Source organism: Scyliorhinus torazame, chromosome 11, assembly GCF_047496885.1.
Source record: "Scyliorhinus torazame isolate Kashiwa2021f chromosome 11, sScyTor2.1, whole genome shotgun sequence".
Taxonomy (NCBI): domain Eukaryota; kingdom Metazoa; phylum Chordata; class Chondrichthyes; order Carcharhiniformes; family Scyliorhinidae; genus Scyliorhinus; species Scyliorhinus torazame.
In genome coordinates this window covers 70612641-70627981 of record NC_092717.1, presented here as the reverse complement: position 1 = coordinate 70627981, position 15341 = coordinate 70612641, and the positions used below count along the sequence as shown (strand labels likewise).

General features: G+C 42.4%; 1 protein-coding gene across 2 annotated transcripts in view; it reads right to left on the bottom strand.

Moving 5' to 3' along the window:
* The window catches only part of taf2 (TAF2 RNA polymerase II, TATA box binding protein (TBP)-associated factor), a 298552-nt gene that overhangs the window by 223791 nt on the left and 59420 nt on the right, over window positions 1-15341 (bottom strand). The gene's annotated exons all lie outside the window — the stretch shown is intronic.

Below are 15341 nucleotides of genomic sequence, written 5' to 3'. Positions count from 1 at the left end.
TTATTCAGTCCAATTCACAAATTTGGTCAATCAGAACCGTTAATGTGTTTAGCCAGTCCTGGACCAGGCTACAAAATATAATTTCAAGCTTTCAAATTCTGCATAGCTTTCCTTTCATATTAAATCCTATTTCATATGTTCTTCAACAAACATTCTGAAGTAGAATTATATTATATAGAGCATTTAATTTATAGTTATCTTAAAATACTGCACAACAAAATAAGGAATATTCTATTTGGGTCCACATGAACATAAGCGATGGGAGCAACAATAGACCATACAGTCCATCAAGCCTGACCCGCCATTCAGTACGATCATAGCTAATCTTGGGTTTCAACTCCACTTTCCCAACTGCCATCCATATCCCTTGATTCTCTGAGACACCAAAAATCTGTCCATCCCAGCCTTAAATATAGTGAACGATGGAGTGAACAATCCTCCAGGGCAGAGTATTATAAAGATTCGCAATCGTTTGAGTGAAGAAATTTCTCATCTGAGTCCTCAATGAGTCCCTTTTCCCGAGAATATAACCCTGTGTTCATGGAATCATAGAATTTACAGTGCAGAAAGAGGCCATTCGACCCATCGAGTCTGCACCGGCTCTTTGAAAGAGCACCCTACCCAAGCCAACACCTCCACCCTATCCCCATAATCCAGTAACCCCACCCAACACAAAGGGCAATTTTGGACACTAAGGGCAATTTAGCATGGCCAATCCACCTAACCTGCACACCTTTGGACTGTGGGAAGAAACCTGAGCACCCGGAGGAAACCCACGCACACACAGGGAGAACGTGCAGACTCCGCACAGACAGTGACCCAAGCCGGGAATCGAACCTGGGACCCTGGAGCTGTGAAGCAATTGTGCTAACCACTATGCTACCGTGTTCTAGATTCCCCAGTAAGAAATCCTACAACACCAGGTTAAAGTCCAACAGGTTTGTTTCAAATCATAAGCTTTCCGAGCACTGCTCCTTCCTCAGGTGAATGAAGAGGTATGTTCCAGAAACATACATATTATATATATATATATATATATATATATACACACAAAGTCAAAGATGCAAGAAAGCTAATAATTTGAAACAAACCTGTTGGACTTTAACCTGGTGTTGTAAGACTTCTTACTGTGCTCATCCCAGTCCAACGCCGGCATCTCCACACCTAGATTCCCCAAGCAGAGGAACCAACTTCTCAGTGTTGCCTGTCAAGCCACTTCACAATTTTCTATGTTTCAGCAGATTATCTCTCGTTCTTCTAAACTCCAGAGAATTTACTCAGCCTCTCAACATAGCACAACCTTCTCATCACAGGGAGAAATCTAGTGAATCTTTGCTATCTACGTCCAAAGCAGGTATATCCTTCCTTAAATGTGGAGGCCAAAACGACACACACTACTCCAGGTGTGGTCTCACTAAAGCCCTGTACAACTATAGTAAGAGTTCTTTATTCCTATAATACAATCCAATGCAAGATATCCTTCAGCAAGGATATCCTGTAGCAAGCCATCCTTATTTGTGTACTACAATTCCCTTGCAATAAAGGTCAACATGTCATTTGTCTCAAACAAAAAGAAAGTGCTGGAACATCTCAGCAGGTCTGAAAGCATCTGTGGAAAGAGAACAGAGCTAATGTTTCGAGTCTGGATGGCTCTACACCAGAGCTACATGCCATTTGCTTTCCTAATTGCTTGCTGCATCTGCACGCTAGATTCCCTAGCTTCTTGTAATGGAACACCCAAATCTCTCTGAACATCAATATTTACAAATTTGCTAAATTTGCAGAATTTAAAAGTTCTGATATAGAAAATGTGTAAACATGTTAGTTTGGAAGTCTTTGAAAGTCTGTAGCTCCACTAATTATTTCCAAATGTTCCATGATACATTAATACCAAATTATTTGTTATTTTCTTGACAAATACATGGATAGGATGGGTATAGAGATACGGCACAAGGAAATGCTGAGGGTTGGTATCATGGCTGGTACAGGCTTGGAGGGCTGAAATGCCTGTTCCTGTGCTGTATTGTTCTTTGTTCTTAAGAAACACACCGCATCCACTGCCTAATTGAATATCAAGGTTGGAGATGTTCAATTTAGTCACTCATCTCTCAATCTAAACTCCACTTACCCATTGCTAGTTGCTGCCCCCATGTGTATTTTTCAATTATAGCACTTTTAAATTGCAATTCACAACTTTCAAAAATAAAGGATTTTTTTACTATCCTGTATGTAAAGCCAATCATTTCTCAGCAAGAACCAAATCACATTTCTGAACATGTGCACTACAATCAACACATCCTGACCGAAGAGTGGTAAAAATATATGGTGCGCCAAGTTATTACCAGTAAACACTTTGGTTGAAATTAATATTTTTGTTAACAATTAAATTAATAATTAGCCCCATTTCAAAATTCTGAGTGGTCACATTTAGAGCATTGAAAAGAACTAAAAAATTAAACATTTATGAAACAATGCAATTCTCAATTTTGTTTCAACAGGCAAAGACTATTAACAATAAAAATCATACACAAACTCAATTAAGCTTACTACATAGGCAACATGAATAAATAAATGAACATAGTGTTATAATGCAGCATGCTAATTACTGCAGACTTTATTTAAGTTTTCCTTAAAATTCAAATTTGTTTTTCTTAAACAGCAGATTGATTCTGTTAGTTCCACTGGTGACACAGCATTAAGGTTTTCACTAAACATGAAGTACAAGTCCAAAAATGGTGCCGAATACAGAAGCAGAAATTAGTTTATAGATACATGAAACTAAGTATTACTTCCTCTAATATGAATGATTGTGCAAATTAAGTGAAAATTCAACATACAAAGCATCACAAAGCTACTACTGGGGATCCAAATCTGTCACATTAACTCAGTATTTTATGTTGCCGCACTTTATTTATGATCAATTATGACACAAAATGGATGGAAGACATTGTTGTACAAATAGTACTCTAGTAAGAAACATCATAAATTACACAGCAGCAGCATTGGGCTGGTAATTATTTTCTGAATAAAAACAAACAGCAATTTATAAATTCACCAAGTGGCCACTTTAGCTTATTTTGCAACCATTACATCATGGTCACTACTAGAACAACCATGGTCACCCATACCACCAAACACAAACTTCTGCTGCTGTCATGCAATAAAGTTGGTGTTTCACGAAGATGGTGACATTGCTAACAAACATTAAAATGCTATCTGAAAAATAAATACTGTAGTCTATTTTTCTTTACCATAACGGGTACATTTTTATTTTGGATGTTTAAACTTAAGAGTACTTAAGAGCTGCAGTAATTGAATTTTATAGCATATGCTAAATATTTAACAGCATGGCACTTGGCTGCTTATTGCATAAATGCTGACCTTTATTGAATCACTTTTCAGAGCTGATGGAGAACATGAAATAGGATACAGATGCTGCACATTTTAAGTATTTCAAATTTAATATACAAATTGACAAATATAAATATCCTTCCATCATCTCCTGATTTACAAACCCTGTGACCTTGCAGTCTCTTTTACAAGCCAATTTGCTTCCAAATCAGGTGTCATTTACACCCCCTCTCCACTCCACCTCTGGTTTCAGAGCACAGGCTGCCTTGGTCAAACATTTCCTGGTTTACTACCCTTTTCAAAAGACTCTGCAAACCTATTTGGTCAATGTCTTGGCCAACAGGCCAAACACTTTCCCATTCACTATCTGGCTTCTGTTCTCAACCTTATAAAGCACTTTCCAATGTTTTACAAGCATGAAGGTGTCCTATAAACCTACGCTTTACAAGTATATATATTATAAGCTCTAAGTATCATAAAATATTTACAGGACAGAAACAGGTCATTTTCCCCGACAGGCCTATGCCAATAATTCATGTTCCATATGAGCCCCCTCCTCTCTCTTCTTCATCTACCGCATCAATGGACCCTTCTGTTCCTTGTTCCATGTACTTATCCAGCTTCCCCTTAAAGAATCTTTGTTATTTTGCCTCAACTACTCCTGTGGTAGTGAGCTCCACATTCTACCGATTCTCCGGTGAAGAGGTGTGTCCTGAATTCTATCGTACGTACTGACAATTTTACATTTATGTCTTTCATTTCCAGCAGGCTGAAACATCTCAAAGACAAGCAGAAGCATCTCTCATCATCCATCTTATCAAACCATTTTATAATCTTAATTATTTGGTCTCTACTTGGTCATCCCTCAAGTCTTCCTTGCTAGAGAAAAGAGGCCCAGCTTGTTGAATCTTTCCCGATAGGCATAATCTCTCTATTCTAGTAAAGTATTTTACACAATCACATGAGCTTCTATTCCATTTTGTAGTATAGAGACCAGAACATTCAGAGTGTCGTCTACAGAAGTTCTATGCAAGTTTAACATAACTTCTCCACTTTTCAAATCTCTCTCGCTGGAAGTAGACCTGCTTGCATTGAGGGTTTGCGGCTTTATAAACTGTGGCACTATTGTTAGTGATTTGTATATCTATACCTGTTCCTCTACCGTACTTCAATGCATATTTTCCAAGCCTCCTTGTTCTTCGTAGAAAAATGTACACGCACTTACCGACATTGAAGTTTGTTTTGTCAATTACCCTCCTGTGATGAATGTAGAAATTCCAGATATATATTGTATTACATGTATCTGGTGCAGTAATGGTTAAAAGCCTGCGTTAGTGTGTGTATGTGACTGCTGCAGTAATGTTCTTAAAAATGTTGGTTTAAAAGGCAGGGGCTACAGAAGGGATAATTAAAGCATCGCAATAAGATCATAAGTCATTCCAACCACTGTATATTGTTTACCGAAATAGTGGTAATGGAATTTTGTTTATAGAAAGAAGTAGATCCTGGGGGGTAGATAATTAGAGACATTGTGTCATAACCCAGTTAGTGGGAGAGAGATGATGTAGTTAATGGGAGGTGCCAGGGGCCTAAGCAATCAGGTGTTGAGTTTTCAGTAAAGAATGTGGCTGTGAATAGACAGGAGCTTTTTGTCAAATGCTGGGAAGTTAAACAGTAATTTGACTCAGGCAAGAATGTGCAGGCTATTTCCTGAAGGTTCTCTTGCTCACAGAGCAGTTTATCCAAGATATCTCTATACTGCAAGTATTCCTGGGTTTGCTACCTGTATTTAAAAGTGGGCTTTGACTCGAGATGGGTTTGCTTGATTTGAGATAAAAAGATAGCAGTTAGGAGTTGAAGTGTTTCATTTTATTGGTAATTATAATGGGCCAGGAATTAGAGAACACCAAAGTATATAGAAACAGAGAAGATAGGAGCAGGAGGAGGCCTTTTGGCCTTTCAAGCCTGCTCCGCCATTCATCACGATCATGGCTGATCATCCAACTCAATAACCTAATCCTGCTTTCTCCCCATAGCCTTTGATCCCATTCTTCCCAAGTGCTAAATCCAGCCGCCTCTTGAATATATTCAAAGTTTTAGCATTAACGACATCCTGTGGTGATGAATTCCACAGGCTCACTACTCATGAAGATTTGGGCGGCCGAGAGTGACGGATTTCTCCTTCTACTCACGTGCATAAAGTGTACTCCCGGATTGACTTTTTTATTCTGAACAGGGCTCTACTGACGGGGGTAATGGACACTGGGTATTCGCCGATCACAATCTCAGATCATGCCCCGCACTGGGTCGACCTACAGGTTAGCAAGGAGGGTGGCCAACGCCCACACTGGAGACTGGACGTGGGACTTTTAGCGGATGAGGTGGTGTGTGGGCGGCTGAGGAAATATATTTAGAACTACCTGGAAGTTAACTATACGGGTGAAGCTTCGGCGGCGGTGGGCTGGGAGGCATTGAAGGTGGTGGTTAGAGGGGAGCTGATCTCGATACAGGCCCACAGGGAGAAGGCAGACAGAGCAGAGACGGGCCGACTGATAAAGAAGATACTGCAGGTCGACAGGAGGTATGCGGAGACCCCATTGGCAGGGCTTCTAAGGGAGCAACGGAGGCTACAGGCGGAGTTTGGCTTGTTAACTACAGGGAAGGCGGTGGAGCAGCTGAGGAAGGCGAGGGGGGCGATTTATGAATACGGAGAGAAGGCCAGCAGAATGCTCGCGCAGCAGCTTAGAAAGAGGGAGGCAACTAGGGAGATTGGGAAAATAAGGGACTGGAATGGGAACCTGGTAGGAGATTCAGCAGGGGTGAATAAGGCGTTCAAGGAGTTTTACAGCAGGCTGTATGAGTTGGAACCCCAGCTGGGCCGGAGAGGATGAGACAATTCTTAGGGGGCCTGAGGTTCCCGAAGGTGGAGGAAGGGCTGGTAGAAGGGCTGGGGGCCCCGATCGGGTTGGAGGAATTAGCAGATGGGCTGAAGGCTATGCAGTCGGGTAAAGCCCCGGGGCCGGATGGGTACCCAGTAGAGTTTTAAAAAACGTTCTCTGAGATATTGGGGTTGCTGTTGATGAGGACATTTAATGAGGCAAGGGAGCGTGGGGTGCTTCCCCCGACGATGTCACAGGCCACTATCTCATAGATCCTGAAGCGGGACAAGGGCCCAGAGCTATGCGGGTCCTACAGGCCGATCTCCCTACTAAATGTAGACGCCAAACTGTTGGCCAAAATCTTGTCCTCTAGGATCGAAGACTGCTTTCCGGACGTGATTGGGGAGGACCAGACATGATTCGTCAAGGGTAGGCAGTTGGCGGCCAACGTAAGAAGGTTGCTGAATGTGATCATGATGTCCCCAGAGGGTAGGGACATGGAGGTAGTGGTCGCAATGGATGCAGAGAAGGCATTTGATTGGGTGGAATGGGAATATCTGTGGGAGGGACTGGGATGGTTTGGAGTTGGGCGCGGCTTCATTGACTGGGTCAGGCTGCTGTTTAAGGGCTCCCGTGGCGAGCATACGGACGAACAGGGCAACAGCAGACTCTTTCAGGCTGCACCGGGGGATGAAACAGGGATGCCCCCTCTCCCCACTGCTGTTTACGCTGGCCATCGAGCCGCTGGCAGTTGCGTTAAGAGCCTCAAGGGGCTGGAAGGGACTGGTCCGGGGGGAATGGAACATAGAGTTTCGCTATACGCAGACAATCTGCTCCAATATGTTTCGGACCCACTAGAAGGGATGGAAGAAATTATGAGGATTCTGGGGGAATTTGGCTGGTTTTCGGGTTATAAATTGAACATGGGGAAAAGTGAGATGTTCGGGATCCAGGCAAGGGAACAGGAGAGGCGGTTGGGGGAGCTGCCGTTCAGGGTGGTAGGGGGAAGCTTTCGGTATCTAGGCATCCAGGTGGCGTGGGATTGGGAACAGCTACACAGGTTAAATCTGGCCTGACTAGACGACCAAATGAAGGATGATTTCCGAAGGTGGGACGCTTTCCCGTTGTCACTAGCTGGGAGGGTGCAGACAGTGAAAATGATGGTTCTCCCGAGATTCCTGTTTGTCTTTCAGTGTCTCCCCATCTTTATTCCACAGTCCTTCTTTAAACGGGTCAATAAGGTGATCACTGGCTTTGAATGGGCGGATAAGTCCCCGCGAGTAAAAAAGGGGATGCCTGAGCGGAGCTTGGGGGGGGGGGGGGGGGGGGGGTTGCTGCTGGCGCTGCTGGATTTTAGTAATTATTACTGGGCGGCAAATATAGCCATGATCAGGAAGTGGGTGGTGGGGGGAGAGTCGGTGTGGGAGCGAGTGGAGGCAGCATCATGCAAGGGCACTAGTTTAGGGGCATTGGTAACGGCGCCTCTGCCATTCCCACCGGCACGGTACTCCACCAGCCGCGTGGTGGTAGCGGCCCTGAGAGTCCAGGGGCAATGGAGGAGACATGTGGGAGCATCGGTCTGGTCTCCAATCTGCAATAATCACCAGTTTGCCACGGGGAGGCTGGACGGAGGGTTCCAGAGGTGGCAGAGAGCAGGGATTGAGAGGATGGGAGATATGTTTACAGAGAGGAGCTTTCCCAGCCTGAGGGAGTTGGAGGAAAAATTTGAATTGACGAGAGGGAATGAGTTTAAGTACCTGCAGGTGCGGGACTTCCTACACAGGCAGGTCTCAACCTTCCCGCTCCTACCGCCAAGGGGGGGTACAGGACAGGGTAGTTTCCAGAATGTGGGTAGAAGGGAGGGTTTGTGACATTTACAAGGAAGTCATGGGGTCGGAGGAGATGCAGACCGAGGAGTTGAAACGGAAATGGGAAGAGGAGTTAGGAGGAGAGATAGAGGATGGTCTCTGGGCGGATGCGTTGTGTAGAGTCAACGCGTCCACAACATGTGCCAGGCTCAGCCTGATACAGTTTAAGGTCGTTCACCGGGCTCACATGACAGTGCCCCGGATGAGCAGGTTCTTTGGGGTGGGGTATAAACACACAGTAAACATCTTGTCAACTATCAATACTGATATCCCCTCCAAAGATACAGTACTCTATAGGTAACCCTTAGTAACAAGTCAAAGACCCTTTTCAACAAACACAGTAGGTTTGGCGTTCCTTCCAGACACAGGTATTACTTTGAAATCATCAAGTGATCTGGAGACATTCTTTAGCATGCAGAGAGAGAGGCCAAAATACACCTCCTTGGTTTGAATGCAGCTCTCCAACTGAAAACAAAACTAAAACTCAGAGCCAAAAACAGCTTCCAGCTCAAAACAAAAGTAAAAACCAAAGCCAGAGCCCAGCTCCACTCACACACTGACATCACTACAGCCACTTGAGAAGACAAACTTTTCTTAAAGTGACATTCCCATGACATGATTGTAATCTATTTCTAGTATGATGTTGAAGTTAATTTAATCCTGTGTTAGTAATAAAGTTTGTTTTAAAATACCATATCCACATTTTTGCATGGAGTCACTCCTGGAGCGAAGTATCTTTCCCTCAGTCTCACAATTTAAATTAAATATTGGGGTTTCTGTCCCGTAACCGAGCACAGATTGGGGTCGAATTTGGGATCGAAATTCAGCCATTCTACAAGTTTACTGCTGTCCTCCAGTGTCTTGCCAGAGTGTTGCTCCATAGCAACTACAATCGTTCCCATTTTGGTGCCTCTGGATTCCTAAGTCAAAATCATTTACATAAATGGTGACCAGCAATTTCAGCACTGATCCTTGCAGAACACCAATTCTCACCAATTGCCAAATCTGAGTAATTACCTTTGATGCTCTACTCTCTGTTTTGTGTTTCTTGATTTTGGGGTGATTAGCACGGCAGCCTCACAACACCAGGTTCCCGGGTTCGATTCCGATCTCGGGTGACTGTTTTGTGTGGAGTTTACACTTTCTCCCTGTGTCTGCGTGGGTTTCCTCCGGGTGCTCCGGTTTCCTCCTCCACAGATCTGCAGATTAGGTAGATTGGCTATGCTAAATTGGCCCTAGGTGGGGTTACGGGGATGGTGTGAGGTTAGGCCCGAGGTAGGCTGCTGTGTCAGAAAGCCAGTGCAGACTCGATAGGTCAAATGGCCTCCTTCTGCACTGTAGGGATTCTATGATTTCATCTTCTAATGTTATGCCGATCATGTTAGTCTCCCCAATAAATGCCTAGGTAAAATAATTAATATTTCTGCCATTTCACTGTCAATACTTGTGAGTTTTCATATGGGAGGCAGTGGTGTTGTGGTATTGTCGATGTGTTAGATGTTTTAGTTGCTGTGATATGAAGACTCAAGTTCTGTTCCCTTTTCACCAATACACGTTTATTTAATTCCAACAGACTTTGCACAAAACTCTAACTACACATCACCTGAGAGGCCACCTGAAGCCCCTTTACATATCAGTGTCAATTAATGGATACTTAACATAAATGAGACAACTAATTGCAATGTCTCTTAACCCATTATTTAACAGTCTCCCCTTCCTTGGAGAAAAAAAAAAAATTAGGTGAAAACAAAATTTCAAGAAACTCAAAAACACACACATGATTTCCCCCCTTTTTTCAGTTTTTTTTTTGTTTGGACGAGAAAGAAAAATAAAAGTCATAGAAACAAGCGCCCTTCATTAACAATATCCAAAAGTTTCTGTGAGCTCGCCCCTCTTTTCGTAAAACAGTCTGACAGTTGACAGCTACTGTCGACCCATTTAATTTTTGTTATTTCCCCTCTGTCCAACATCTGCTTCAAACTTGCGATGTCTATCCGTAACCTCTTTTCATTGACACTTTTTGTAGAGTGCACATTTTCCCACAGGGATTTATTGTCAATGTGACAGTCAATAGGTATATTACCCAAATCCCCTAATCCCAAAATTTCTGTCAATATCTGATTTATATAAAAGGCCATATCCACCGCCTCTACAAGGCTTAACGTCTCAGCAGCCAAAGTGCTTTTTACCACTCTCCTCATTTTCTTTGTTTCCCACACAAGCGGGCAACATTTACCATTGTTCCCCAAAAGGAAAATTATAAAACCTCCTGCGCTTCAAACCTCATTACATAAATTTGCGTAGGACGCATCACTACAAACTGAGTTTCAAGTGCCTACGGTCACCTAAAACTGGGAACTTCAAAACACACTCCTGCATTTTTAGTTTGGCCAACGCTTTATTTGCTCTTATTATGTCTTCCACTTTGGGATCATTCATTTTTGTACTCAACTCTAAGACATCAAAACTCACGTCCGGTCCAGACTGTCTACCTAACCAGTTCAGTTGCCCAATTAAACTGCGCAGTTGCTCTTTTTCTATCTTTGAAACCATTGCCACTTAGTCTGTCCAATTTCCAGTCCAATATATTTAAATGCACCGGAAACCTGACTTCCAACCCTGAATTCTTTCCTCAAACCAGAGATTACAATAGCTTCAAAATCACTAGTCCCACCCCACAAAAAATCATCGACATGCATCATAAAGATGCCAGAAAGATTTCCTTTATAGTGCCAGTAAAACAGTGCAGGATCTGCTTTCAACTGGCAACAGCCTAACTTTAACAAAACTGACCTTACCGAAAAATACCAGACTCTAGATGCATCATTTAATCCATATACACATTTGTTCAACTTCCAGAGTACTCCTTCTGTGTTTGCTGCTTCTTTAGGAGGACGGAGAAAAATGTCTCTCTGGAGCTGATGCCCCTGCAAAAAGGCAGCTTTTATATTTATAGATTTGCATTCCCATGCCTTTGTGGCTAATAGAGCCAAGAAGATCTTTAAAATAACCTTTCCTGCTGTCGGTGAATCTACCCTTAAATCCTGATCTTCTAAGTTTTCTTCAAATCCCTTTGCCACAAGCCTGGCCTTTGCCTTACAAGTTCCATCCGGAAGAACCTTTTCCGTGCAAATCCATCTGTGGGATAGAGCTCTTTGTCCCCTATCCACTACTTCCGTGTATACCCCAAATTCACTCCAACTATGCAATCCGTGCTGTTTAGCATCTTTGATAACTTATCATCTAATTTATTTGAAGCCACCAAAATCTCACGTGCACATGGGCTTCTACTCCTATTAGTATTCGTAGTCTTACTCATGTTCCGAGATCTTGATAAACTACGTCACCTCTCCCACCTGGTATCTCGTTCTGTACTGCTACTGCTTGATCTTTCCCTTCTGCTGTGGGATGTCCTTTCAATAGTTCTCGACCTTTTCTTGCGGACCTGTTCACTATCTGATGTACTATCTGAACTGGCACTGCTTTTCTGTGCCCTCCATTTTTGAACTTCGTTTTCCCAATCTATTGTCTTGACTCATTCCCCTGAATGCTGTACATTCAATCAATGTTTATACTTTCCAGTGGCCTTCCCTGCTCTACTAATAACAGTTGCATCCTTCCATTGACTAGACCCTTCAGGCAAGTATGTCACTTTTGTACCAACTTTTGGCAGTTGCCCTTTCGGAAAAATAGCCTGTTCTAATTCATCAGAAATGTTGTGTTCCTCTACAGAAACCCTGTCTATATCAGTTAACTGGTCCTCATAGTTCTGTAACACATGCGTACCAGATGACTCTGGTTCCTCGTCATGTCTGTCTGCTCTGTCTAAATTTGAAAATTTGTAATCTGTACCCATTATCCTTGATGAATGTACCCCAACAGTTTGATTACCATGTTGCAAAATAATTGTTTTGCCATCTATGCCTATGATCTTCCCTGGGCCTTTCCATTCATTAGAATTGTCCCTCTTATAGTATACCATGTCTCCTGGCTGAAAAACAGCATCTGATGGCCGTACGTTATGTCTTAAAGCTCTGCGAATTCTTTCAGAGACTTCTGCTTCCAAAAAAGCTTTTCTACTGCTACGTAATGCATTTAAATGTTCAGCAAAACCAGAGCTAATTGTAGTCCCCTCCCAAGCTGGAGGCTGGTCATCCAAAATGGACGGAATTTTAGGATTTCTACCAAACACTAATTGATAAGGACTATAGCCCCCAACCATCTGCAATGAATTCTTTGCATGTACCGCCCATGCTAAAGCTGAATTTAGCCTGCAATTTGGTCGATCTGCCAACATTTTCCGAAGCATGTCATCGATGACAGCATGATTTCTTTCACAGACACCATTACTAAATGGGCTTTCTGCAGCCGTATTCATAACTCTGATATTCACATTTTCACAAATATCCCTAAACTCATCATTAGCAAATTCTCCCCCATTGTCCGTAAGGAATTTTGCCGGTGGACCCATTCCTGTCCACATCCATTTTTCCAGAATTTGATCCAGAATTACTCTCTTTTCTTTACTTCGTACAATTGTTGATTGACTAAATCTGGTTTCTAAATCTACAAAATGCAAAATAAATATATTAGTTACTTTATCCTAGATCATAAGGTCCATGACCAATGTCGTTAAAATTCCTGGCCAAAGGTAGGGTTACTATCGGTCGTGCTGGTGTCCTTCTGTACTTCCTACAAACATCACAACAGTCACTAACCTGTTCTATCAGTTTAGTATAGTAGTCATCCCTTACCCCTGCATCCTTTAATACATTTTTCAGCCTCCGAGGAGACGGATGTGCAAATTGCCTATGCAGTTTTAATACCACAAGCTTTTTATCAACTAAAGTCCCATTTTCAACTGCCATTAACACATCCTTAACCACTCTACTTGAAATATTATTTGTCTGTAATGGAATACAATAGTGTCCCGACTGTGTAAATTGTAAGTCCACAGTCTTTCCAAAAACTGTTGCCTTATCCTGTTCCATATCCAGTTTCATGTGTGCTTTCGTCATCGACGGTCTGCTCAGAAGCAAAGGTATCTCACTTGATACAACATCCGTGCTAATGAAATGATTCACTCCGGCAATATTGCAAGGGATCACCATCTTTTCAGTGACTTCAGAGTATTATCATCCCCAAACCTGAAACTTGTGGAACTTTCAAATTCCTTAAACTTGTTACGATTTTCAGCATTCAAGGAGTCCAGGTAACATTTTAACCAGTCAATTCCACACACAGTAGATGTGCAGCCACTGTCCAATGCAGCACAGTTGAAGGATTCTGCAACCAACACCCTCATTACCGGCGTAAAACTGCTTGTCAAAAGGACAATGCCTTCTTTCTGGTCACTATCTTTTTCCTCTTCTGACTCTTCCGTGTCATGTGTCCCTTCAAACACTCTATCATAACGAGTTGGGCAGTTGAAAGCATAATGGTATTGAGAGTCACATCGAAAACATCGATTTATCATGCCCCGTGCATTTCTGGTGTTCATCTTCCTATTGTAGGTTCTAACTGGGTTTCTGTCTTCATAATTTCCTTGTCTCGGTCTCCTTCTATTGTCTTGAGCCCTGTTCGTAGCCATACGATTTTGCCATCCTGTTAGTAGTGTATCTTCCATATTCTGCCTTATTGCAGGCTGACCTATATGGATCATCAGAGCCATAGGAATCGAATGTTTCCCCAGAAACTTTTGTAAAGCTTTTGTCATCTGTCCGAATAAGGTATCCTTATCAGTAAACTGAACTCCTGTCAAAACCAGGAGCCTATCCATGTTGCTCACTCTAGCACAGTCAAGTAATTTAAAGGCCAACACAGACTGTGGAAATTCCAGACTGTGTTCCTGCAGTCTTTTATATAGTCTGCCAAATTCCATTATATAGTCTTCCATGGAGATATCCTCCATTTTCCGGAACTTATCAAAATCCGACCATGCTTCATACGCACTTAACAAGTCATCTTTCTTATAAATCGTATCCATATAATGTAATAAAGTCTCCAGACCTTCTTCTGAGTCTAACTCTTCCAATTCCAGCTCAGAAAGCACTTTGTTTCGGATTTTACTGCCATATGGTAGAGAAAGAGCCAATGCCTTACCTTGTTTTCTCTTTCCCAAAGCAGTTACCTTAGTCCACATAACTACTGCACTTCTCCATTGGTCATACGATTCCCTTTCAGAAAATAATGGAGGATAGTCATATCCAGCCATCTTTATCCTCGGTTCAGCCATATATCCCTTTTTTTCTTTTCTCACTCAGTCCTTGGTTTGATCTGGAAAAGTTGTATCTTTCAACTCTTCACATTTACACAGCAACCGTTCTCTGCTACCAATTGTTAGACGTTTTAGTTGCTGTGATATGAAGAGTCTAAAGTTCGGTTCCTTTTTCACCAACACATTTATTTCATTCCAACAGACTTTGCAAACTCTAACTACACATCATATGACAGAGGCCACCTGAAGCCCCTTTACATATCAGTGTCAATTAATTGATACTTAACATAAATGAGACAACTAATTGCAATGTCTCTTAACCCATTACTTAACACGCTGGACAAGCAAGCCAGAGACCTGGGGTAATGCGCTGGAAACACAGGTTCGAATTCTATAATGGCAGATGGTGAAATCGGAATTCAATCAAAATCCAGATGACTGAGTGCTGAATTTGGTGCATTTTGAGTGCTATAGTAAGAGTTTGGTGACCGAGGGAGTATAAGGCTTCATTTTGATCTAAAGTTTAGTCTTTCTTTTATTTAGTCAATTAACTTAAAAGTTGCTGTTGGTTTAGAAGAAGGTGAATTTTCAATCAGCTTTAAACAGGCTTCTAATTGTAGGCACTTGCAGCTGGAGCTTGTTAATTAGTTAATTGGATTAGGCCAGTTTTCAGAGGCTAGATTCACAGTATAAAAGTGATCCCCGACAGTGCAGACTTTGTTTGCACTGAGTGCTGAATTTGGTGCATTTTGAGTGCTATAGTGAGAGCTTGGTGACTGAGGGAGTGCTGAATTTGGTGCATTTTGAGTGCTATAGTGAGAGTTTGGTGACTGAGGGAGTGCTGAATTTGGTGCATTTTGAGTGCTATAATGAGAGTTTGGTGACTGAGGGAGTGCTGAATTTGGTGCATTTTGAGTGCTATAGTAAGAGTTTGGTGACCGAGGGAGTTAGGTGAGGAGGGAGTAAGGTGCTGCTTTCATTTTGTTTCCGACATTTCCGCAAAGAGTGAGAAGAGAGCCAGGAGTT